The sequence below is a fragment of the Heloderma suspectum genome, chromosome Z (genome assembly GCF_057233095.1).
Source record: "Heloderma suspectum isolate Gila_16-S chromosome Z, 16-S_ref, whole genome shotgun sequence".
Lineage (NCBI taxonomy): Eukaryota > Metazoa > Chordata > Lepidosauria > Squamata > Helodermatidae > Heloderma > Heloderma suspectum.
In genome coordinates, this window is record NC_139476.1 from 7933744 (window position 1) to 7960162 (window position 26419).

Sequence of the window (26419 nt, forward strand, 5' to 3'; positions counted from 1 at the left end):
TGGAGGGGAAGGGAAGTGCAGAGACAGCTCCGCTTCTTTGGAGGAAGATTGGGATGAATGGATGGATGGATGGATGGATAGATAGATAGATAGATAGATAGATAGATAGATGGATGCAAGGGGGAGATATATAAAGGACTAGAAGCTTCACCTTAAAAAAAAATTAAAGCTTGGGTATTCAGGGTAGAGAGACAGGTGAACTGGCGGCAATTGTACTTACAGGTACATCAATTACCTGGGCAGGTGGTGGGCTCTCCCATGCCGGAGGCGTTCAAGATGAGGCTGGACAGCCACCTGTCAGGGATGCTCTGGCCTGGATTCCTGCATTGAGCAGGGGGTTGGACTCGATGGCCTTGTAGGCCCCTTCCAGCCCTACTATTCTATGATTCCATGATCAAGATTGCTTTGGGATTTTATTTTTTGGGCTGTGTTTTTATCCACGCACATCTGCATATTGGTAACATAGCAGGGTGAGGAAAGATGCCAATGAACTGCACAAGTGCTGCGCAAACTGGACATGCTCCAATTTAGAAACTGATTTTAGACATTTTCCTAGATCAACTGAACTTAAGGAGAGGTGAAATGCAGCTCAGAGCAAAAGTGGACACAGTAAAACAGCCTCCCCCACTCTGTGCCCTCCAGATGTGTTACACTGCAATTCCCATTATCTCCAGCCAGTATGGTGGCTGGGACTTGCTGCCCAGCACATATGGAAGGTACCAGGTTTTGGGCAGGGCTGCTGCAAAAAAGGAAATAATCCATGCAGCAACATGCTCATCCATAGTCCAGGATCCCTGTTGCCTTTGCAATGATGCTAAATCTCAGCATCTGATTCTTATCTGTGCATGGTGGGAACACAACTGGCCACCACCTCCCATAAGCCTATCCATTCCCACCAGGTCTGCTCTCCCACACTTTGGAAGCTGGGCAGGATTCTGTGCCTCCATACAGCACTCTTGCACCCTTCCTGTGCTGCACAGAATCACGCCATCTGCCATCTGGGTATTGCAAGGGACAGGCGACCATTTCATTGCCGTTTGATTTGGACAAGAATCTACAAAAATGTGCAAAGTTCTCCAGACTCAGGACCAAAAGAACATCAGATCTTAAAAATGCGAATGCAGGAGAAAGCGAAACAGGTGGTAATAGTCCACTTTCCAACCCTGGTCAATATGATGCTTACACTGTTATTGTGTGGGTCAAGGCCTGGGGATAGGATGGGAGCAGGGTAGGCAGAAGCTGTTGAGATGGTCTCTTTAAGCCATCGGTTGTTGACAAGACTATTCTAATCCTATCGAAGCCCTAAGTGATAGATGGATGTTGTCTCTCTCAATCTCACACTATAGCAAGCATTGATTTCTCTCTCTCTCTCTCTCTCTCTCTCTCTCTCTCCTTTTCTTTTCATTTTCCCCCCAGACAGTTTTCAAAGGTAACCTTTCCCTAAAAGCAATAGGTGTGTGTTATTTTCTTTCATATTTGTTGGAGCTGCTCCAAGGGAATCCCCGGCCTGACTCAGTGGAGGACCACCGGAGGCAAAGCAGGGGCTGTTGGGGAGGCTGGTTTGCTTTTGGATTTAATAATTATGCAACGGGCCAAGGATAAGAACACTATTTCCCAGTCTCTGACACCCAAGGAATCTATATCATCGTCATCAGAATTAACTTTAAAAGTATACAGAATTAGCCACCCTCCACTGAGGGGCCTCTTCCTGAGTCACCGGTCTGGATGTGCCTCTCCTTTGGAAGGAGCAAAACCCAAATCACACATAGATAGTGTCTCTACATGAGCGATTTATGCAAGCTCATGATTGGCCACTTACAGACGTTTGCGGGTCCTCTACATGACGTCGTCCAGGACATCTCCCATGCCTTTTCTCATTTATCCCATTTCCAAAGGTCAGGATAAGCCGGAAATTTTTTTTTTAAAGTGGGATATCAGCAGTGTGAAATGCCGGTGTAGAGCTATGAATTTGCCGAGGAAGGACTTTCCCTGATTCAAACCTCATGTCTGCCATGAAAATAAAGGTAAAGGTGTCCCCAACCAGTCGTGTCCGACTCTAGGGTGTGGTGCTCATCTCCATTTCTAAGCCGAAGAGCCAGCGCTGTCCGAAGACGCTTCCGTGGTCATGTGGCCGGCATGACTGAACACCGAGGTGCACGGAACGCAGTTGCCTTTCCTGCCGAAGCGGTACCTATTTATCTACTTGCAATTTCTTGCTTTCGAACTGCTAGGTTGGCAGGAGCTGGGACTGAAGACGGGAGCTCACTCCGTCACGCAGCACTCGGGTCTCGAACTGCTTACCTGCCGACCTTCCAGTCTGCAGTTCATCGTCTTAACCACTAAGCCACCGCGGCTAGGCGATGAAAATGCTTGAGCACATTTGTCGACTGGAGGGAGAAGAGGGGAAAAATGCCTCCCTGAAATGAAGGGAGGCAGATCTGATCCCCAACCCCACCAAGCTCAGAATGCGTTGATTCAGAGCATCCCATTAAGTTCAATAGGTCTTACTCCAGAGTAAGTGTGACGAGAGTGGCAGTTTTACAGCACAATTTTACACCTTCTCAGAAGTAGCTTGTATCTTTCCTGGGGGCTGTGAGGAAACAGTACAGCACAAGTTAAGCAACAAAAACAAGACCCCCCCTCCCAAACACACTCCTTTGCACACAGGACAGGGAGAGAGGGAGGTGCTTCCTCTATGCAAACTGTGTCTCTGCCATGTAAACGAGCACATCCTAACCCCATAAAGAAACCAAAAGCAGAAAGCCCCAGTAAGGATGCAGAGTTTTTGCTTAATGTAGAGACATCCAGAGCCAACATCTTGCTGTCAGTGGGACATCTCACTGCGCCACTCCATCAGAACAACAGGACAATCAAAACAGCGTTGTGGCAAAGATGCCACAGAAATCTACCCCCTTCTCCTAATCAAGCCAGTGATTCGCTCTGCTTGGAGGGTGGCAGAAAAGCCTATTTTACATACCCCATACGATGGGTCAGAGCCATTCCTCCCCAGCAGTGGCTGATTGGAAGGAGGGAAGGCAGAGCAGCAACTCATGCAGAGAAGTAACAGAGAACCTCCTCTTAGGGCCTGAGGTTCTGTTACACTTTGGCTGCTGGAGTGACTGAATGATGCAAACGCAGTGGTCAAAAAGGTGAGCTCGAATTCCCCATGTCCAGGACAGCCTGCTTGGCAGAAGGCAGCAACAATGCAGAGAAGCAGCAGACAACCTCTTCTGCGAGGTGGTGACTTTATTTCTTCATACATCCTTCCTTCCATGTTTCCCTCCTCTCTCCTCTCTTACTCTGTGTGTGTTTTTTGAAACAAAGAGAGTGATTGTAAGCTCCTTGGGGCAGCATTTTGGAAGGAATCACATTACTCTATACCGGGGTGTAGAACCTCAGACCCATGGCCAAATCCAGCCCTCTGGCTCTCTGGGAGTCAGCACCCCCACTCTTTAAAGTTCCATGCCCAAACTATCCCTACTCTGGGCACATGAAAGGAAGCTTCTGCCATGTATTAAAAACGGGGTTGTTCAGGCAGGCATTTGGGGTGGATTAGGGTATTTTTTATAATGTTTTTAATGTAGAATTTTATTGTTTTAACTGTTTTGTTGTTGTACATCGCCCAGAGTGGCTGGGTGACCAGCCAGATGGGTGATTAATAAATTTAATGAATGAATGAATGAATGAATGAATAAATGAATAAATAAATAAATAAAGCACTTTATTTTATTTTATTTAAAATATTATGCCCTTCACTTAAACATGAATATTTTCAGGTCAGCTAATTATAAAAGCAGTTCAAAACATTAAACAATCAAAACGTATTCGGGGGCGGGGGCAGGGATGGAACCTAACTTGTGGAACTCACTGCCACATGATGAAAGGGCTAATAGCTTGGATTTTTTTTAAGGATTGTATAAATTCATGGAAGAGGATAGATTATCCATGGCTGTTAGCTAACTAAACGTCCCACATTCAAAGGCCTCACCATAAGGGAACAAGAATAAGGGAGAGCAGTTTCTTTTATTTCCTGTTTGCTTCCCACAGGCATCAGTCACTGTTGGAAAAAGAATAATGGATGAGATGAACATTTCATATGATTTAGGGAAGCAGCTCTTAGCTTCTAGTCACAGATCAATCAATAGCTACTACCTATGTCAGCTAACTATGGAACCTCTATGGACAGTGGAAGTCTACCTTTGAATTACAGATGCTGGTAGTAAAGACCAGACATGCCCTGCTGCTGGGCTTCCCAGTGGTGTCTGGAATCAGATGCTGGACTTGATAGACCAGATGAACTGAACCTCTTTCAGCCCAAGAGCTGAATTCAGTTCTGGAGAAGCTCTCAGGAGCTGCCTGCCTTCCAGTGATCTGTGGGGCTGAAAGCAAAGGGTGTGTGGCCAAAATACCAGCCTATTTTAAGCTCTTACAGCCAGTAAGGCCAGTAACCTGGCCTTCAAAGAGGCATTTCAGCCTTTTATAATGAGGAAAAAACTGTACTTGAAAACCACAGAATGGAGCAAGGCAACCATGGAATGATCAGTGGTGAGGGGAAAGGGGAATGTGGCCATGTGGAGAACTCTGACCGGCCGGATCAGGACCCCAGGCAGGCCAGATTTGGAGGGCGGGATTGGAACCCTAGGCTTGAAGCTCTACATCCCTGAAGCTCTACACCCCTTTGGTCCAACCCTGCAGAGATCTTCCTATGTTGCCCAAGGGACCATCTCTCCCCAGCCAATACCTCCCTGGATGGATGACCCTCCCTTCATGGCAACCCGATGGGGACACCATCAGACGCCCCTCTCTCTTCAGAGTAACCAGAGAAGGATGATATTGACAGACTCATCTCTGTCTTTCTGTCAATTCCACTGCGGACATCATTAAAGCTACAGTGGATCTTAATTTAACATGTTAGCTAACAGATTATTTAATTAGTTTTCAATACTAAGAAAAAGACGACTGAAGATTTATGAAAGAGAGAGAGAGAAAGAGAAAAAAAGGTAAAGAGGCCATTGAAGGAATATTATGACACTGGAGAGCACCCAGGATTCCTGGCTTAAGAAGTCCTAGCATGAGGCTGGAACTTTGGTTGGTGAATGGCCCCAGGCAGTGGAGTCTAGTGGTTCTGATGTCAGTGGGGTGGTGAATCAGCTTGGGGTTTCATTCAGAACTCTAAAGGAGCTCTCCAAGGTGCAAAGCTCCTTTAGAGTTCTGCCTGCTTCTGACTGAAACCTGGAGTGGATTCACTGCCCCACTGACATCAAAGTCACCAGCTTCTACTGGCCTTAGACCAGCTTCTCTCAATCCAGTGCCCTCCAAATGACTACAACTCCCATCATCTCCCATTGGCATTGGCTGTGCTGGCAAGGGATGATAAGAGTTATTGTTCAACATATCTAGTGGGCACCAGGTTGGGGAAGTCCACCACAGACTGCATGTACTTGAGCCTATTAAGGCCTGGATGCAACAGGGGTATCCCCCTTTCATTTATTTGTTTCACAGCCTGCTTTTCTGTTGAAAAACACCCAAAGCAGCTTGCAAAGGGTTAAAATAATAAAAACAAGATTAGACAATGAAAACACATCAAAATAATGAATTAGACGCATAAAAATAAAATTAGACAATATGTAAAACATCAACAATCACAAAACACTGAAAGAGCAGCACTCAGACATATCATTTTAGAAATAAAGATCCTTTTTTTAAAGGTGTTTGACAGATGCTAAAACAAAAAAATGGGAAGAGAGGGGACCCGGGAGATGGAGATCTCTGCCAGGAGGGCATGCTACATTTTTGACACCACCACTGAAAAGGCCCCATCTCTTGTACCTCCTGCCTGATCTCACATATCAATCTGATGGGAAACAGGGTCATGCATGTAATTCGCCATTTGGATGATGGTTTTAATAAGTGTTTTTAAAATATTGCTTGCCTTTGGTTTTATCTGGTCCTCTTAACATCTCCCCCCTCCTTTGCTGCTCTAAATGTTGAACTGTGGGATTCTACCTGGAATCCTGTTTTGTTTGCCCTGTCTCAAAAATGACGCTATAGAGCTGGAGAAAGGGCGAAGAGGGCAACTAAAATGAGTAACTCCCCTAAGAGGAACTGTTACATTCGGGGTGTTTCGCTTTTTTTGCTTTTTAAAAGATAACCAAGTGGAGACATGGTCGAGGTGTATAAAATGATGCATGGTGCATAAAATGGTGCTTGGTGCAGAGGAAGTAAAGAGAGAGAGACAGAGAAAGAGAGAGAAAGCTTTCTCGCTCATCGTACTAACTAGACCAATGAAATGGATGGGCAGGAAAAATCTAGGGCAGGCAAGAGAAAGGACCTCTTCACACAGCACATAATTATTTTATGGAACTCACCACACCAAAATGCGGTGAGGGCCAACAGCTTAGAGGCTTTATAAGAGGATGAGGCAAATCCATGGGGGGGGGGAAGAAAACTATGAATGGCTGTCTGCCATCTCTAGCATCTAATGCTGAGAAGCATGAGGGATATTGCCTTCATACCCTCCTTGTGGGCTTCCCAGATTTGGATGGCCGCTGGAGGAAACAATGCTACACTAGATGGACCTTTGGTTTGATCCATCCAGCCAGTTCTTGACTTATTGTGTTCATATGATGTTTTGTCTTGGTTTTATGTGGCGGTTTTAACGGTTGCTGATCATTAGCCTGTGGGAACCAGGGGCATTGCTAAGCCTGGGCCAATGCTCCCCTGGCCCTGAATCTATTTCCCAGCACCCAGATCTATGCCACTGAGTGCCCATTAGTGCCGATGGAAGGTTTTCTTCCTATGGTCATTTGCCTTGCAGAGGGCAGTTGAGGGGGGGAGGTTTGCAGCTGGTGAGGGAAGGGTCAACTCTCCCCTTCCCACATGCTGCAGCCCCCCCCCAATCTTCCTCTGCATGGCAATTAAGCTTAGCAAAAAGCCGTTTTCCATTGCTTTAGGATGACCGGGTCACGGTGCAAATTAACTCATTTTATTTGAGATTATTTGGATGAGAAATGAATTGGCTGGCTTTGCCTCCAGGGAAATCTGAATAGATCCTAGTAATTATTTCTAAATGTGCATATATAGATATAAATTAGCATATGCAGATCTGTGTCCTGTTGGCCTCTGCCCCAAGCTTTTTAAGTGCCCAGCAATGCCCCTTTTGGTTTGAAGAGTGGGGTAGAATGTATAAACCAAATAAATAAAAGACATGAGAACGTGGTTCTTCAGGTAACTCAGTCCAAGGCCATTAACAGCACAATCCCATACACGTCTAATTGGAATTAAGCTGCATTGTGCTCAATGGGACTTACTCCCAGGTCAGGGTGTATAGCAGGGGTGAAGAACCTCAGGCCTGGGGACCACATCTGGCCCTCTGGGGGACCCAATGCATCCCTTGAGGGGTCTCCAGGAGGCCACACCCCTTCCCTGGCCACACTCCTTTTCCTCAGCTGCCTGTTGGTGGCTTCCTGGCTTTTGTGCAGGTTTTCCCCCATTCTAAAAGGCTCAATATCTGGGATATTTGGGTGGGGGTTGGCCGCACTCCTTTTTCCTCACCCACTACAGCTATACATCCCCTGAGAGCTTCTCTGAGATACAATTCGGCCCTGGGACTATAAAACACCAGCACTCAGTGACTGGCAGATAATAAACAGCATGTGGATTGGGCAGGCTGGGTCTCAGTCTAGTCTAGGGGTCTGGCCAGCTGGATCACTCTTGTCAAAGGAGCAATGCAATTCTGCTGTGTGAGGACCAGATTTTCCTGCTTCTCCTGTGCCTCTGAGGCCAGACTTGGCTACAGCTGCTCACAACTCCAGCCTGGCCCTATGAGGACACACCAGGATAAGAAAGGCTTTTTGTATACAGCACAACAATGCAACCTATCCTTGGCCCTTCAAATGGAGCTGGTAGTGGATCCAAAAATGTGCAAAGGCAGATATCCAGCTAAGCCTCTGATCAGGATAACTGCTGGTTACATACAACATACAAGTAACTGAACCCAGCTAAGTGGGTTCTAGGTGGCTGTTTTATTGGTCTACTGCAGGGGGGTTGAATATTTATTGTGATCTCCCCCTACCTCAAGGGTACATAAGAACATCAGAAGAGCCCTGCTGGATCAGACCTGGGGTCCATCTAGTCCATGACACAGTGGCCAACCAGCTGTTGACTGGGAACCCACAAGCAGGACATGAGTGCAACAGCACCCTCCTGCCCATGTTCCCCAGTGACTGGTGTACATAGGCTCACTTCCTTTGGTTCTGGAGGTAGCACATAGCCATCAAGCCTAGTAACCACTGATAGCCTTTTCCTCCAGGAATTTGTCCAACTGCCTTTTAAAGTCATCCAGATTGGTGGCCATCGCCACATCCTGTGGAAGCAAGTTCCATAGTTCAGCTCTGTGCTGTGTGAAGAAGCCCTTCCTTTGATCTGTCCCGAATCTCCCACCCATGAGCTTATAGAATCATAGAATAGTGGCTTCATGGGATGACCCCACTGGGTTCTAGTATTTTGAGAGAGGGAGAAAAATGTCTCCCTATCTGCATTCTCCACCCCATGCATGATTTTGTACAGCTCTCTCATATCTCCCCGTGCCCTCCTTTTTTCCAAGCTCAACAATCCCAGCTGCTGTAACCTTCTCTCATAGGGGAGATGCTCCAGCCCCTTGATCATTTTAGTTGCCCTTTTCTGCGATTTGATTGCTCTTTTCATTCTTGTCAATTTGGGGCTGGAACCACATTTAAGCTGGATCAAGTGTGCTGATGGAAGTGGACTTCCTGCCTCCTCCTTCCCATGGCTGCCCCTCCAGCCCCCTGAATATGCTACACAGAGAGTCCCGAGATCTGCTGAATGGGGTGGGGGATCCTCCCAAATCAGACAGAAGTACCTTCTGCTGGTGGTGCCTTCCTCTTGAGGAAGGCAGATTGTGGATCCAACCCAAAGTTTATAATGGTGGTGCCCATTTTGGACAAGGGGCTGGACAAGGGGCTGGACAAGGGGCTGCCCCCCTACACATTTTCTGCCCCCATTACATACAACTGCTCCCCACCAGACTGTCAGTATATTATTGCAGCCATCACTTGCCTACAATGGAGAAAGCCTCAGAAGACAGATTTCTACTCTTGAGAGGACAGTATTATACTCCTCCAGTTTCCAAGCATAGGGTTTCTCTCTCTCTCTCTCTCCCCCCCCCCCTTCCTCTTTTGGCCATCATTGCATTTTGTGATAATCTATTTTTTTCCCCTTTCCCTCTTTCTTCAATGGAAAGGGCTAAAGAACTATTTTATACAAGCAGTATATCATCTTATCTCTTAGGTAATGCTAACTATACATTTCTACTCAGAAGTAAATCCCTCTGAGTTCAATGGGGCTTACTCACAGGTAATTAGGTATAAATTGCAGCCTAAAAATGTGCTCCCATGCACATTTAACTTGGAGCTAGTCCCATTAAAAATAGCAAGGTTGACATCTGAGTAAAATGCATAACATTGGGCTATAGGAAAGCTAAAGAGGTCCACAACTGTTGTGATTTACAGATCAACCCTATGTATGTTTGCCTAGAAGTTCCATTGTGTTTAATGGAGCCTACTCTTGCTGTCTTAATATTTAGAATGGGGGAGGGGGGAATTTTAGAACATAATAATGACAATAATAAAAGCAAGCTGCATGTCCTTCGTATAACCACATTCTGCACAATCCCTTCTGGTTCTGACAATTTTTCCAAATGACCAAAGTACCCAGCGGTATTCGCAGGAAACTCTCCCCCTTTTTTGCAGACAATAGATGTGCCTTTTATCTCCATTCACTATAAAGTGGGGAAGGAAAGGGAGAGAAGCAGGAGAGGAAGAGGAAGGAAAGAATGGGAGGAGTGTTTTCAGGATGCAGCCGGGCTGCACAGGGATGAAGCTAAGTGTATAACAGACAGTACATTTTACTGATATATTAGTAGTAAATCAATGTGTATTCTATATAAAAGCATCGTTTGTGACGATCTATCGAAGAGCCTTCTTTCCCCCTCTTTTACATGCAAACGTTTTTAGATGTAAACAAGACTGAAACCCACAGACCAATTTTCTCCAGAGTATTCCCATCGAAATCAATAGGGCTGTTCCTGACGAACCTCACAATTCCCATCTTCCTAAATACCGCCCCCTTTTAAAGTATCTTCCCTACTTAAGAGTCTCTATTGGGTTTTATTTTAAGTTAAAAAAAAAGAAAGAACCCCGGTAACTTCAAGGGGGCTGCGCCGACCCCTCTGGAAGTAAATAAACACAGATTGATTCTTCCTCCCTCCGTCTTCGCTGCAATGGGTGGGGTGCGTAGGGCTTGCTAAGCGACGGGAAGGAGATCCATGCGAATCGATGCCGAGTCCGATCAATTAAACTCCCATTCCGATCAATTTGGCGCAGGATCGAGCCTTTTTGCCTCTTCCGAAAGGGAATTTTCCAGTTCTTGCGTCTGTTTCACAGAGGGAGTAAAAAGAGGGAGGCGACCGCAGGTGAAACTTACAAGGCCTTCTCGGTGCCATTAGGCTGGGGGAAAATGGGATTTAACAGGTAAATAATTAAGCTAGGAATCTTAACGCAAAGGCTGGGCACTTCGGAGATTCTGGCTTCGCTGGGAAAAGGGGGCGGGGAGCTTTCGTTTTATTTTGTGTATCTACAGAATTAACGATCCATTCACACCGAGCACTAAAATAAGATGAAAAATGACATAGTGTGTGTGTGTGTGTGTGTGTGTGTGTCGGGGGGGGGGGAGGCGGATTAAAAAGATGCAAAATGTGTAGATGTCGCCGCTAGAAAACTGCACGAAAGCGATTGATGTGTGTTTTTAAAACTTACTTGAACCCCCACCCCCGTGTAGACACACGGGCTAATAATACCTGAGCATATGAAATTCTGGGTTGGAGGGCATATAAACCTCCCTCCCGCCGGCACCCCAGCCTCCCTCCAGAATGCTCCGTAAGGTAGTGAACGACTCCCAAGTGGAAACGGGACCTTCTCTGCCTGCCAGTGCCAGCAAGCCTGGTTTTGAATCTGGGCTGAGTCTGAGATGGAGGCTGGGCTTGTCTTCAGGGAGAGAAATATGCAACGGATTGGACTTTGCTTTCACACTATACAGAGAAAGAGGCTGTTTCTGAAGGCATACAAAAGCAGAGAGGAAAGAGGGGTGGGTGGGAGGGGGAGATATGATTTAAACCATGTTTTGCAAGATATTAAGTTGGGCTAGTAAAACAGGAGCATGTTTAGAAAGGAAGGAGACTGATGAAGGCGGAGGATGATTGCGTCCCTTCGGCGCAAATCCTAGGCACATTTACTTAGGAGTAAGCCCTATTGAACACAGTGGGATTGGCTTCCGAGTAAAAAATGGTGGAGGAAGGAAGAAAAAGAGGGGAGAAAAGGAAGAACTGAAAGGGCAAGGAAGCTGCAACCGGTCCTATGTAAGTAAACCCTACAGAGTTCAGTCCGGTTTACCGTTCCCAAGCAAAGTGACCACGGGATTACAGCATGATTCACCTCCGACTTTTCAGATCTTCTGGTGACAAATCCTTAAAAAAAAATAAATCCAAACGCAACGTTCACACAACGTTTTGTCCACCCCCCCTTCTTCCCCCCCAAATCGGCTTGATCCTTTTAAAAATAAGTAAGTAGATAAATAAAATAGAAATAAAATACCCAGAGTGTAAGAAACCAGCCATCAGCTTCCGGAAGGGTCATAAATTAGCAGGGCAGCTCCCCAGGAAAGTAAAATAGGTAGAATACAAATGCCTGGATTCATTTTATTAAGCTTTCCACAAATCCTCTGGATAACTCTTTTTTTTGGGGGGGGGGCCCGCTTTCCTGGAAGGAAGGGGTCTAATGTATCCGGCCGGAGCAGAAGAGGAGAAATGACAGCAGCTTAAGTTATTAGCAACTATCCGAGGAAATATAATTGTTGAACCTGTTTTTGAAGGATCAGCAGTTTACTCTGATTTAAAACATACACGGGAAAGAAAGGAAGCGAACAATCTGATGGAAGTACAGGACCAGAGACTGCAGTTTTCAAACGAAGCGAACAACAGACCGAGAAGGGCCGGATCCGGAACTTCTCAACAGCGGGGGAAACTGCGCTTTTTCCCTGTCTTCATCTGTCTTGTTTGCCGTTATTTTGCCTCCCTAAATAGGTGACACGCGCGGGCCTCGCTCCTTACAGGATTTCTCGACACGGTTCAAGGCACGGGGTTCTACTTCTACGGGACCGAGAAGGCTGAAATGGGAAACTCACGAAGTCCAAGATATGCCGTGAAGAAACCGGGAATATCGCCTCTGTTCTTTGTGGAGTTCTCTCTTTTTCCCCACGATTCAGAGTGTATCCCCCAAATGTACTCCCACACAGACTGGAAAGGTGAAATTTGGTACACATGTCACCCAAGACACTATGGTCACCTCCCCCCCCCCCCGTGTGTGTGTGTGTGTGTGTGTGTGTGAGAGAGAGAGAGAGAGAGAGAGAGATTACAGAAAAATCTATTGATATGCCTCCAATTCAATGCACGTTTACTTGGGAGGAAGTCACAATTAAGCTACTTTCAAGGCACCCAGTTTAATTTCTCTCTGTTTGCCGTATAAAAAAAAAATCTACTCACCTATGCGTAATACGCCTGCATTTCAATCTTCATTTACTTTAGTAAAAGTCGCAACTGAAGTAGTTGTTTTCATGTTTTGCTGTCTTTCATCTTGTTTTTGTTTAAGTTTTATTGTCTTAAATTGTTGTATAGTTTTTTTAGCAAATAAGGTGGTATATATAAACAAATTATATATATATATATATATATATATATAGTTAGCCTTTCTAACAAAAATATTTTCTGTTAGTCTTTCTATCAAATTATATATATATATATATATATATATATATATAAATAAACCAATAAAACTTCTGATTCCTAGGATTGGCCTGTAGAAACACCACCACATTTGTTTTAGGGATTTGCCAGCACCCTGGTCCACTCTCGACAACTAAAACACGCCCAGCTTTAATGCAGGTTGTTCGTTTGTTTTTGTTTTCCTTTAGAATCCCCTTGGGTGACTTTCAACTTTTCCAGGGCCTTGCGTCCCTTGACGCGATCAATTGCCTTTCGCCTTCACGTGAAATTTAAAGCGAAACTCCCTCTTCAAAATGAAATTCGCTTTGAATGAAAGGGCGGAGGGACTGGCATTAAAATGTCACTTTTATTTTTGTGTTGTTTATTGTTCCAAAAATGGCAGTTTCCTGTCAGTTTCTTAAGATCTGCTAGGTAATTGTGATGCCTGTGTATTGTCATATTCTCCCTCCCACCCAGGAATAAATACGAACTTAAAATAATAGGTCTTAAAGTTTGTTCTAGTGTGCTATAAAATAAAATCCAGTGAGATCCAGGCTTAGAGTAGTTCCACTGAAATCAAGGCGACTTAAATTAGTTGACGAAATCGAGTGCCATTAATTTAAATGGGTCTACTCTAGGTAGGACTAAGCCTCTATCTTCTAACGTGTGCTAAGACAAAATTTGGATAGGTGGAGGGGAAATTATAGCTTTCATGTATGAAAGGTGCAAGGGGGTTGCCCTCCTTGGTGTGCATATGTGTGTGTGTGTGTGTGTATACTCACACACATATACACACACACACTACATATAGGGCATGATGTAGTTCAGTTTCGCCTAACCTGGTGTTCTCCAGATGCCCGGGACTACAACTCCCAGCATCCTTGGCCATTGGCCAAGCTGGCTGGGGCTGATGGGAGCTGAAGTCCAAAACATCTGGAGGGGACACCCAGTTGGGGGAGGTTGCTCTAGCCGGGTGCAGGACTCTTGCAATCCCACATTTCAATGGGAGAGAATGAATGGTGCAATCCCACGCGTGCTTACTCAAGCAAGTCCCACCGGGCTGGAGCGTCAATCTCCCGCGTCAAAAGTAAAGCTGGCTTGTTTGTGGTTGGGTCGTCTCCCTGGCTTCCACTTCTGCTGGATCAGACCAAGGGTCCGTCTAGTCCAGCGTTCTGTTCACACAGTGGCCAACCAGCTGCTGCCCCACGAGCGCAACAGCACCCTCCCACCCATCTTCCCCAGCAGCTGGTGTACCATCTATGTTGTGGGGGCTCCCTCCATTTACAGGGCATGGAGGGTGGAGAAGGAAAGAGAGGGATGGCCTGTGTGATGGGTCTCTGGTTCCTGGGAGCCTACTTTTTCTTCTTCTTTTTTAAAAGGACGCCAAATCGCCAATCACAAATTTCGAAGCCCTTTCCGTGGGGCAGGGATGGGACGTCACGCTGACCGGATCGACGGGGGGTTTGGCTAGAAGAAGCCCTTGATCCACTCACAACCGGACCCAGATGAAAAGCAGCAGCCCTGGGCCAAGGCCCCACACCGGACTGCCTTGTTGTATTGGAAGACAACTCTTAGTTGCAATGTCCAAAAAAGACATTCTGTAAATAAATGAGACCCTGTGAACATTTTTCTTCTTCGCTGCAGGTCGAAGATGCTGCAGATCTAACCGGGCAATCCTCTACGTCTTTACGCGGGAGTAAGTCCCACTGGATTCAATGGGGATTACTTCCAGCTAAGTGGGCCGCAGACTTGGAAAGGCTGTGCGCAACTTAAAAAAGCAGGCTGCCAAGTTGCGGCGGGATCCTAACCACGTTTATTCAGAAGTAAGTCTCACGAGGCTCAAGGAGGCTTGAGCTCCAACCTGATAGGCACTTTCCTGGGAGTAACCTTCACTGGACACAGTGGGACTTACTCCTGAGCAGACACTCATAGGATTGCACTGTTATTTCCTAGTAAATGAAGGATCGCAGCCGTATAGCCCAGTCCCATTACTTTGAAGGAAGTCATGCTGTGTTGAATGGGATTTACTTCCGGGTACACCTTTCTCATCTTGCCACAATCGACCTGTAGGAATTCCCTGTTAGTTTATTTGAACAGCGCAATTCATTCGTATTCTCCAGTTACTCCCAACTGTTTTCGAGGTACTCCCACCATATCCAGTCCCTCATAAAATATTTTTAAGATTGCAGCCTAAAATATTTAGAATGAAAAATAAATGAAGCAGGCTGGAGAAGAAGGAAAAAAAATCCGCAAATTAAAAAGTCCTGATCAATCACATCCTACACTGGCTACAGAAAAAAAATAGCGACTTCTTATAGTATAACAATACTAATTATTATGAAATTTTAATGTTGGGGTTTCTCTTTAAAACATGCTGATAATAACAATACAGTTCAACTCAAGTTAACACCAACAGGTAAAGAAGACTATACAGAATCTATAACACTACAAAAGCTGGAACTTTCAGAAGTCCACAGAATTTACAGGGTTTTCGCTCTCGCTCTCTCTCTCTCCCTCCCTCTCCCACCACCCTTCTTTCTCAGCCAGGAAAAGTTTGGAACCGAGCGAGAGCGAGCGGGAAATTGACGTTTGGGTTTGATGCATCTCTCTACAATTAAATAGCCTTAAGTCCAATTGGCAAGTTCTGTGTATTCGTTAGTCATTGTAATAATTAAGGCGCTAATGGAAGCTCTAATGTAGACAGAAGAGGTGGCTTAGAACATGAGGCATTCACATCCAAGCTTTTGTAAGGACTCCGATATGGTGCAGGACACGGGAGCCGCGTTATATCTGTAAACGCGCGTACTGAAGTTATTCACGCATCCTCACCAATATAAGGCAGACGCACGCTAATGTTTCGTGTATAAATCCACGTGTGATCGTTTCGGAGAGAAACCTGGAAAAAGTTGGACGTTTCCCAGCCACGTTGATTTTAATGGGGCTTAAATACCCCAGAAACCCCCCACCCAACTTTTTTATTCTTGCTCTCTGTTTCTCTTTCCCCTCTCCTAGGTCGATCCATAACCAAGTTAAGCCGAAACGGTAGACTTTTAAGCCCAGGCACGGCTACCCAACTCCTGGCGCAGACGCTTACTTGGGCGTCAGCCTCCGATGAACTCAGCGGGACTGAACTTCGGGAGGCACGACGGAGATTCGCTTTCAAAGCCACATCACCTCTCAGGTTAGCAGAGGGTGCCATTAGGACACCAGGACCGCCCTTTCTCTCCCCCGCCCCCCAATTGTACAAATATTTGACACATCCTACCTACTCCTCACCTAGTTGGGCCCTCCGAACTCGAATTTTCGGGTCCGGTTCATACTTCTTTTAAATTTTTAACATTACGGGGAAAATATATCTAACGAGACATGACTTGGAATCCGAATTAACTCGCCTAGGTTCACACCGCTTCTCACACTCTCAGATTCCAATGAGAAGCCTGCCTGGCTCTTTGCTTTCCCCCCCGCCTCCCACCCCTCCAGGAAGGACAGAAAAGGAAAAGAAAGGCAAGGGCTCTGATTAGAATTATATTTATATTTTAGTGTTTTTAGTATACTATTCCCATTGGCATCGTATTACTATTAGTAGTATTAGTATTTTAGTGTAGTATTGCTTCACCATGACATCAATACATAGGGTACTTTTTAAAGTCTAACAGGAAAAAACAAGGGACAGCTCTGCCCCGCGAAGCTTACAGTCGCAATAAGAATTATCTTTGCTTATTCGGTCAAGAGCAGTTGCAGAAGCGAGTAAAGGGCTGGATGCGCCCGATCTCGTCTGATCTCGGAAGGTAAGTAGGGTCAGCCCTGGTTGGTCCTTGGATGGGAGACCGGCTGGGAATCAGGCGTCCTGCACTGAGCAGGGGGTTGGACTCGATGGTCTTGCAGGCCCCTTCCAACCGTATGATGCTGTGATTCTAAGCCAGCTATAATGTGAAGCAGGAAGACCGGAGGCTTCTTTGCTCCTCCATCCCTCAGACCTGTGGCTGGGATAGGAGTTTATTATTCCCCCACTCCCCGCAGTTCCCTACATACTGAGTTGGGAAGTGTATTTATTTATTTATTAACTTACTTACTTACTTATAGCCCTTTCAAGAAGTCCAAGGCGGAGAACATGCTTCTCTCCCCGCTCCCCATTTCATCTTCACAACAACCCTGTGAGGTAGTTTAGTCTGAAAGAGACGGTGACGGACCCAGGCGCACCTCATGCTTGAGTGGACATTTGATTCCGGATTATCTCCCCCCACCGCCCCCCCAGCCCTAGTTCACTACTCCAGCCACTGCTGAATCGATTCCAGTTTTGCTTCTAAGCTCCATGAGGACAGATACCTTTCTCTTTTGCTTACGTTTGTAACGTTTAACGTTTGTAAAGTGCGATGCATACAGATTATGTATTATTTAAATAAATAAGTTGTTGTTAATTAATAAATTCCAGAACTTTAAAGAGCCCCGCTCCCATCTAACCAAATCTCGAAGGCATTTTTACACACACACACACACACACACACACACACCAACCCTTTCCCGGATAATTCCCAGCCAACCAGGCAAGTTCTCTTCCTCTCCCCCCGTGAAATTGTGTCTTGAGGAGGTTGCGGCTGTCTTTGGAGAACTGCGTATAAGTAGCGGCACAGAGAAATATTTTCTCAGGGCATCTATCGATTGCCCCAGCAGAGAAAACAAATCTTTATGTGTCGGGAGGTGAAGTGTTTATGATAGATCTGTGGAATGTAAGAAGGAGAAAAGAAAAGAAAGGAAGAGGACGAATTTCCGAAGAACTCTGTTCTTTTCTCATCTTGCCTCTTTCATTTTATTATCTTTCACTTTCTTTTTTCTTCTCTTTCACTTTCTTTTTCCTTCCTAGTTTTAATACTTTAGTTTCCAACTCGCTTTCTTCCCTCTTTCCCTCCCCCCTTCCTTCCTTCCTTCCTTCCTTCCTTCCTTCAGCCCTCTGATGCCAAGGTGTCCTCACATGAGGATGGCATAGCAGTAGCCTCCCTTGGATGAATCTCCCATAATCCCCAGCACAGAAGAGAAGTTGCTTCCTCCGAAGCAGAAAGAAACTTCCCCTTTAGAGTGAAACCTAAACTGGGGCCCTTTGGAGCATGATGAAGGCAAATCAGCCTGTTCCTTTGGGCTAGTTCTTGCGTGTACGTATATCACTTGATGGCTCGATGATAGGTGAACTAAACGCCACCCCAAAACATTGTGTTTCAAGAATAAGAATGTTCTGTTGCAGTGTTTGATGTAACTTGTTGAGGCTCGCAGAACACGATCTATTCTAGTGACATAGAATCATAGAATCACAGGGTTGGAAGGGGCCTCCAAGACCACCAAATCCAACCCCCTGCTCAGTGCAGCAAGCCTGATTCCCAGCCGGTCTCCCATCCAAGCACTAACCAGGGCTGGCCCTGCTTAGCTGCAGAGATCAGAGGAGATCGGGCGCATCCAGCCCTGAGTTCAGCCTCATGCCAGAGTCTAAATGACTTCAAATATAAAGAAGTTCAAGCCCCAGCAATATTATTGAAATTTCAGAGAAGATGGACCTAAACTGGTTTCAGTCAACCATTTGAGCATCCATTGGTTGGGTTTCTCATTGCTAGAAGAAAGATCACCATTATTTCACCTTGAAATTTTAGAAAAACATACACTAATTCTGGCTGGGCCTGCCCAAGAGAATTGCTGCCTGAGGCAGAGCAGGAAATGGTGCTCTCTGCACTCCCACCCTGCTCAAGTCTAGGCTCATGGTATGAGAAGGGAGCCAAGCAGTGGTGGCTGGTGGCTGCAATGTCAGTGGGGCGGTGAATCTGCTTTGGGTTTCAGTAGGAACCAGTCAGAACTCTAAAGGATCTGTCCAAGGTGCTCCACACCTTGGAGAGCTCCTTTAGAGTTCTAACTGAAACCCAGAGTGGATCCACCACCCCACAGACCTCGCAGCCCCCAGCCCCTGCTGGATCCAAGTTCTTCTGGCACCTGAGGCAGAAAATTCCACAGGCGTTTCTCCCCTTCTCTGGCAGTAAAAATACATAATAAATTAAATAACAATGTTTTGCCTTTTCATGACACCTTCTTCTTAGGACGCAGCCTGAGTAACCATCTTGCTCTGTCTAAAGCAGGGCTGTTGAACCTCTTTCAATTAGAGGGCTGAATTCTCTCTTGGAGACACTCTCAGGGGCCACATTCCAGTGGTGGGTGGAGTGAAAGGCAAAGGGGGAGTCGTGAAAACAGCAGCCTATTTTAGCCAGATTGGGGGCCAGATGTGGCCAGTGGGATTGAGGTTCTGCACCCCGCCCTAATCAGGCCAGCCCTGATTTAAAAACTGGAAGAAGATCTTTTACATCCTAGCTGGCAGACAGAAAAAGCCAGCTTGATCTGTGTTAGGACTAATTAATGGGAGAATCTGTGCTACCCAATTCATAGGCATGCTTACTTACAGGAAACTCATTGAATTTAACAATGCTCCCAGGTAAGTATACATAGGATTGCAGCCATAATCAGCAATTAAAACTTTTAGTTGGTCAGCAGTTAAAGCTTGCAGTCCTTGAAGAGGAAGAGGAGGAAGAAGAGGAAGAAGAAGAAAAAAGAGGGGTGCCATTCCCCATACTGAAGGGTAACCATAATCCGTTTTCGTACCAGTGCTCAAAGCTGGAGTTGGGGGAAGGTGTGTGTGTGTGTGTGTGTGTGTGTTTAAGGAAGCCCTCAAGCCCCATTTTCTCCATCAAGCTCTTCCCTCAACTGTCAAGACCAGCAGCCATTCCAGCAGGCTGTTGAGAAGCAGATGAGAGCAGAAGCAGGGCCATTCCATCAGCCCAGCTGAAATACTTAATTTTTTCCTCTTCCCTCCCCAGGTCTTTTTCCTTATCTGTCATATTTTTTTAGATTGTGAGACTGCAGACAGGGATTGTCTTGTTTTACTGATTATTTATGTTTCTTTATTTACCACATTTGTATACTGCTCCACATCTAAACAGATTATGGACTGGTGAACAACAAGATACAAAATGAACAAAAGATAAAAAGAAGAAACATGATACTAAGATTATTCTTTAAAAACAACAACAGAGTGCCAATAAAACTGAGGCTGGTTAACCAAGGAAGGCTTCCTGGAAAAGAGCTGTTTTCTGGAGGTGCTGAAAACAACCCCGTGTTGGTGCCTGCCTGAGCTCCAGAGGCAGGGAGTTCCACAGGAAGGGGTCCACCACGTAGAAGGCTCTTCTTGGGGTGGATTGCATGTAAGCTGCTCCAGGATCCTTTTTTGGCTGAGGGGTGGGATAAAAATACTTTAAATCAATAAACAGATTAATAATTACAATAATACATACATTCCAATCTCACTCTCACCAATTTTAGCTAAAACATCCTCTTGTAGCTTTCTAAAAACAGCAGACTTCACTGGTGCCAGGTGAAGACCTTTTAATTCTCCCAGTACTTTGGCATTTTAGCTTCCTAGTCTTTTGGCTTTGGTGTTTTAAATCTGTATTCTAAATCTCTGCATTGCTGCTAAGTTTTACTCTGGCTGTATTGTTATATTGTGGTTTTAACGTGTTTATATTTTATATTGTTTTATCCTGCATTTTTTGGTTTTTTAATTTTTGAGAACCATCCAGACAGCTTCTGCTATTAGGCAGTATAGAAATAAATCAATACATAAATACATAAAATTTATGTATTTTAAAATAAAAATAAATAAGGGGGCTGTCACAGAACGTAAGGGTGGCTCCCCCCTCTTCTACAGCAGTGAATTAATAGAATTCACTGAAAAATGATGGCCACTAGTTTAGATGGCTTTAAAAGGGAATTAGACAAATTCAGGGAGAACCACAAGGAAGAGGACAGGTCTATCAGTGGCTATTGGCCATGATACTGGGAGCCAAGAGATCTGGGTTCTAGTCCCCGCTCAGCCATGGAAGTTCATTGGGTGACTTTGGGCCAGTCACGAATTCTCAGCCCAACCTACCTCACAGGGTTGTTGTTGTGAGGATAAAATGGAGTGGGTGGGGGAGGGTTATGTATGCCATCTTAAGCTCCTTCCAAGAGAAAAAAAGGCAGGATATAAATGCAACAAACAAACAAACAAACAAATGATGCAGAACCTCAGAACTGGGAGGGGCTGTAGGTTAGTGGAGGGGCTCATACTTTGCATGCAGAAGGTTCAATCCCAGGCTTCTCCAGGTATTATATTATTGTATTTTATTTATTAAAATTCCTATTCTCTCCCTCTCTCTCTCTCTCTCTCTCTCTCTCTCTCTCTCGGCAACTTACAACAAAATTAAAACATACAACGTTTTAAAACAATTAAAACAGCTAAAGATATTTATCAGTAAAATGCCATGATGCCATAAACTAAAGCACCAGTGACAACCATAAACAATTCAACAGATGCCTGGGAGTAGAGGGAAGTCTTGACCTGGCAACAAAAAGCTGACCATGTTGGCACCAAGTGGACCTTGCTGGAGAGAGCCTGGATGTTTTGTACACTGGCCTGGGATTCTGTGGATGAAGTGTTGCTTGTACACTTTAAAAAGAAATAAACATAAAATATAATTTCCACAATCGGGGGGCATCAGGGTTCGTCTTATGACCTGGATCCCCCGAGAAACTCCTTAAGGATCTCCTGCCTCCTTAAGAGTCCCACCTTCCTTCTTTTAAACTTCTCCTTCCCAGTAATGTGGGGTTTAGGCTGTAGACGTGGGGTGGCTGGCACTCTAGACAAAGGATTTAATCACAATAGTTTGCTGGTAAATTAAAGCAAGCAAATCACAGTGAAAGGTATTTATAAAACAGAGCTGAATGATACAAGAAGCATTAAAAGAAATTAGAAGTTGCAACATGCAAGTTGTGGTACCCTAGCTGCACTTGGACTCCTCTAGGCTGCTTCTTCCTGCTCTGGTCTTCTGACTCTGCTCTTCCTGACTCTCTCACTCTCTTTATATACCCTCCTCCCTCAAAACCAAAAGCACAGTTTCAAATGTGAAGAAATGAAACTTAACTGGGGAAATGAAATGACTCCTCTCAGGGATATCCCCTCCCAACAAGGAGCTCCAGGCTTCTAAGCCTGTCCTTTTTTTCCTTTTGCCTCTGTAGGCCTCAAACCTTCACAGGGGGCTACCACCAAAAGGCCATATCCCTTGTTGGTATTCTCCAAAGCACCCTCAGAGGAGGCACTTGGATGAGGGCCTTGGATACTGATTGCAGTGTAAGGCTGGGGAAGATTCTTCTCCAAGAGCCCAGAGTAGACAACACTGAACTATGATGAACCAATGGTCTGTTTTGATATAACATCAGTTTCTTAACCTGAGGTCTAACCTCCATATTTCGAAACAATAGTGTGGCATTGAAAATCAGCTGTTAGGGAACAAGATGGAAGGTATGTCTGCCCTCCAATCCTGCTTCCTGGAGGCATCTGATCGGCTACTGTGGGAAACAGGATGCTGGACTAAGGGAGTTTTGGTCCTGCATCCTCCAAGGCTCTTCCTATATATGTATTTATTTAGTTTGTAGCATTTATATATCACTGAATATAATAAAATATCTAAGCAGTTCACAATATTAAAAGACAATATTAGAAACACAGCATTAAAACCCAGCATTAAAAACACTTCCAACTACAGTAAAAAAAAATACCCCCCCCAAAAAAATCAAGGAGCAGTAAAACAGAGCAGCATAATTGATTTACTTACAGCCCAGGGAAAGCCTGGTTGAACAAGTGGGTTTTCAGGAGGTGTTTGAAAGATGTCACATTTTCTGCCTCCCGAACTACATGATGGAGGGTTTTCCAGAGGGCGGGTTGTGCTACCAAGAAGGCCTGACATCTGGGCATTCACAGCAACACTCCATTTCTTTTGGAATGACCAGCATTCCTGCTGATCTTAAAGGTTGTCTTGGTATGTACAAGGGAAAGTGGTCTGCCAGGTATCCTAGTCCCAAGTTCCTTAGGGTTTTGTATGACAATAACATAGCCTTATATGTGCCTTGGTAAGTAATTGGCAGCCAGTGCGGTTCTTCTAACACAGGTGTTATGTGGGCATGGCTAGGTGTCTGTTTTTGCACTCTTAATTCAACAGCATTACATCTATCTTGGTTTGTGGTTGGTGGGCTTCTGTCCTGCTTCAAGAATTGGATTGCATGGCCCCTGGGGCAGTACAGGCCTGGAATTCAGCAGGCAGGCAATCACAACACTGAGTTTTTGCAGCACCTTGAAGGCTAACAGATTTCTTGGGGCATCTGCTTCTATGCATCAGAGAAAGAGCTATACCAAATGCAGTAAGTCAGCCTCCCCCAATCTGGTGCCCTCCAGATGTGTTGGGCTATAACTCCCATAATTCCCCAGCCAGCATAGTCCAAGACATCTGGAGGGCGCCAGGTAAGGGAAAGCTGAAGTAATAGGTTACCCAAATGTACATGTACACCCTGGGTTGAATCCAGGTTCAGGCTGGAGCAACTATGCTGGTGGAAGTGGACTTCCCTCCCTCCAGCCCTCTGAAAATGCAACACAAGAGAGTCAGAAGACCCTGCTGCAAAGGGTGCACTGGGGGGGGGGGATCCTCCAAAACTGGGCAGAGGGACTTTCTGCACTCCAAGCCCTTCTCTCCAGGACTGCAGACCTTGAATCCAACTCCCTGAGTACACAGAGAGAAGGAGAACAAAATGCTTTCCCCCCTCTCTTTCAATTTACAAAGTAAGGCCATAAGGCCAGGCAATGGAAAAGATCACTGAAGGTGTGCTATAGCACTATCTATACAGAGGACAAATAAATACCAGATCCAATCAAAGGAATGCAGAAGAATGAATGCTATGCCTGAAATGAACAACTATCAGAGTGCAGGTAGCAACTGCAGGGGAGGGGAGGGAGAAGGCCTAGTGAATTGGCCCCAAATCCTGGTGCTGGATGCTGGGAACTGTCCAGCAAGAGCTGTAGAGGTGTCCACTTCAGCAGGCGGTGATCTTGCACACCAGCAGCAGTCACATCCTTCCTGACCAAGGTCTTTTCCTGCCTGCTTGTGAGGTGTAGAGAAAGACTTCTGCATTGCTAGATCTTGAGGACGTCCTCCTCGTGGGTTTTCCCAGCATGCACCACATCCAACCAGAGCCCCTTTGCTTTTGCTGTTCCTGGAGCTGGAGGCTGGAAGCCTTCTGTGGCTGGTGGCAGCTTGGCAAGTGGGGCCAGGGGGACGGCTCTCAGAAACTTCCCCATCCTTTGTGGGAGAGAGATACTCATTTTCTGTACCTGGCTGGGAGAGCACACGCATTGCCTGAAGAAGACCCCAGATCCTATCCTGAGCATCTCCAGTTGAAGGTGGCAGCTGGTGATGGGAAAGGCCCTTCCCTGCCTGGGGAGACCCTGGGGAGGCACTGCCAGTTAGTCTAGGGATGTGCGGACTGTGTAAAATCCACTCCATCTGTGTTTCGCGGATTGTCAGGTGCCTTTTGTTCCATTGTCCACCCACAGATGGATGTGAATATATATTTTTTCATCATGCAGAAAAACACGCAAATATTTATGTAAGTATTTACATAAGCGTTTACATAATTTACCTTAGTACATAATATTTAGCATATTGTCCCCATTCCATTCAACATTTCCCCAGCAGAAACTTACATATTTTCCTATGAGTTTACATGCGTAAATTTCAGGAAAGTAAAAAAAAAAAATCATCTGGAAGTCCACGGACTCCACGCTGTCCGAGGGGATCACTCCGCAGCGGATTCCTCAGGTTGGATTCTTAGACATCCGAGCTCATTTTAGTCAGTCTCGAATTCCTCCAGCATCCCTAGTTAAAACAGACCATACTGGGCTAGACAGGCAAGTCATCTGTACTGTTACAGACCCATAATACGTTGGGCACCTAGTCTGGAGGGAAATGTTCTCTGCATATGCTCTTGTGCACTGTTCTATTATTGTTATGGTGCTCTAGAAGAGAGCCCTGCCATTCAGAACAGGTTCTGGGGCTAGTCCTCGGTGAGCCCTATTTGTATGTGTGTAAGCGTAGATGACTGCAAATGGGCATTAGAAACATGCATGCAGCTAGTAATGGCAATCGCTAAATACAGCCCGCATGTTCAGATGCAGTACACCACCGAATACCAGCTCCTAGGCAACCAGAACAGTAGATGACTATTGCCTACATGCCCAGATTCTGGATGTTCTTGAAGCATCTTGACTGGCCACTTTGGGACACAGGGTGCTGGATTAGATGGTCTAATCCAGCAGAGCTATTCCTATGTTCAGAATATCCCATGCAGATGTGTATGTGTCCAGGGGAGATGCCCCTCACATAGAAAATGAGTGTCAGGAAGAAGGCGGTATACTCTAAGCCTTGTTCTTGATGTGCTATGTTTCTATTTTCAGGGAGGGTTTTTTTTTTCTTTTTTCTTTTCTTTTTTAATATGGTGTGTGCATTGAAACATGCATGCCCTCAACAGCAACCTGAAGTATAGTCCAGAGATAGCTTTAGCATCTGGTTTAGTGGCTTGTACACAAAAAAATGACATGGCTGGTACATAGTGGGTTCCAGCTACGGGTAGCAAACGCCACCCGATCCGTGTAATGGATAAATGTGATGAGGAGGTTAATTCTGCCTAGGTGACACAGTAGTATTCAATATGCCACTCCCTCCCCGCCAAAAAAACTTCCACTCCTTTTGAGGACACAGTTTAGTACCCCGGGTGCCTCCATTGTTCTACATGGTTGTTCTCGGAAAAATCTCCCCCCGCTGTCTCAAGCCGGGCCGGCACTCCCCCCTCCCGCAACGCTTTAGCACATTTTCCTGCCTTTTGCCTAATGACATTGTATTGATTGAACTGGAGCAACAGGGTGTCACTGCCCAGTAGAAAGGCGAACAAGCAAGCACGGCTCAATTATATTTTATTAATTACAGAGCGGATGGAGAGAATGGCCAGCCAACACCAGAGAGAGCCAGAGATGTATTGCAGGCAGCAGCACTTGCCACACAACAAGGGGGGGGGGACATGGAGGGGGGGCACTTGATTTTCCAGTGCTGAAATGTTTTTAAAATCAGAATAATACCAATGATTATTCCAGATGTAAGGGGCTGCAAGAGAGACAGGGCAGAGCTGCTTAAGAGAGCTGAAGGTTGATGGGGCTCTGGGAGGCACTTCCGGGCATTCAGGGAAGCCGAGGCAGTGAAGCTGGATGAACAAAGGTCTTGTGTTTGCTATTTTATTTATCTCAAGCTGAAGCAAAGGCTCACACACAGCATTGCTCTCTTGGTCCACATGTGATGATGACCAGCAGCTGAACCACTGGAATGCGGCCCCCAAGAAATTTTCTGGAAATGAATTCGGCCCTCAAGCTGAAAGAGGTTCAATACCCCTGCCATAGCTTTTCCGACCGTTGCTCTGGTCACATGGTCATGCTGCCACTGGACATGGAGGTTCTATCTATCATGATGACTAGTAGACCTATCCTTCACTCTTGCTAACTGCTTCTGGATATCTCCCTTTGAAGGTTAGCCCCTTCCAGGCCTCGCTCACCTGGGCTCATGGCCTGACTGGAACAGGGCAATGTTTTTTCAGCTGCTGGTCATCATTGCACACAGACCAAGAGAGTAATGCTGCCTGTGAGCC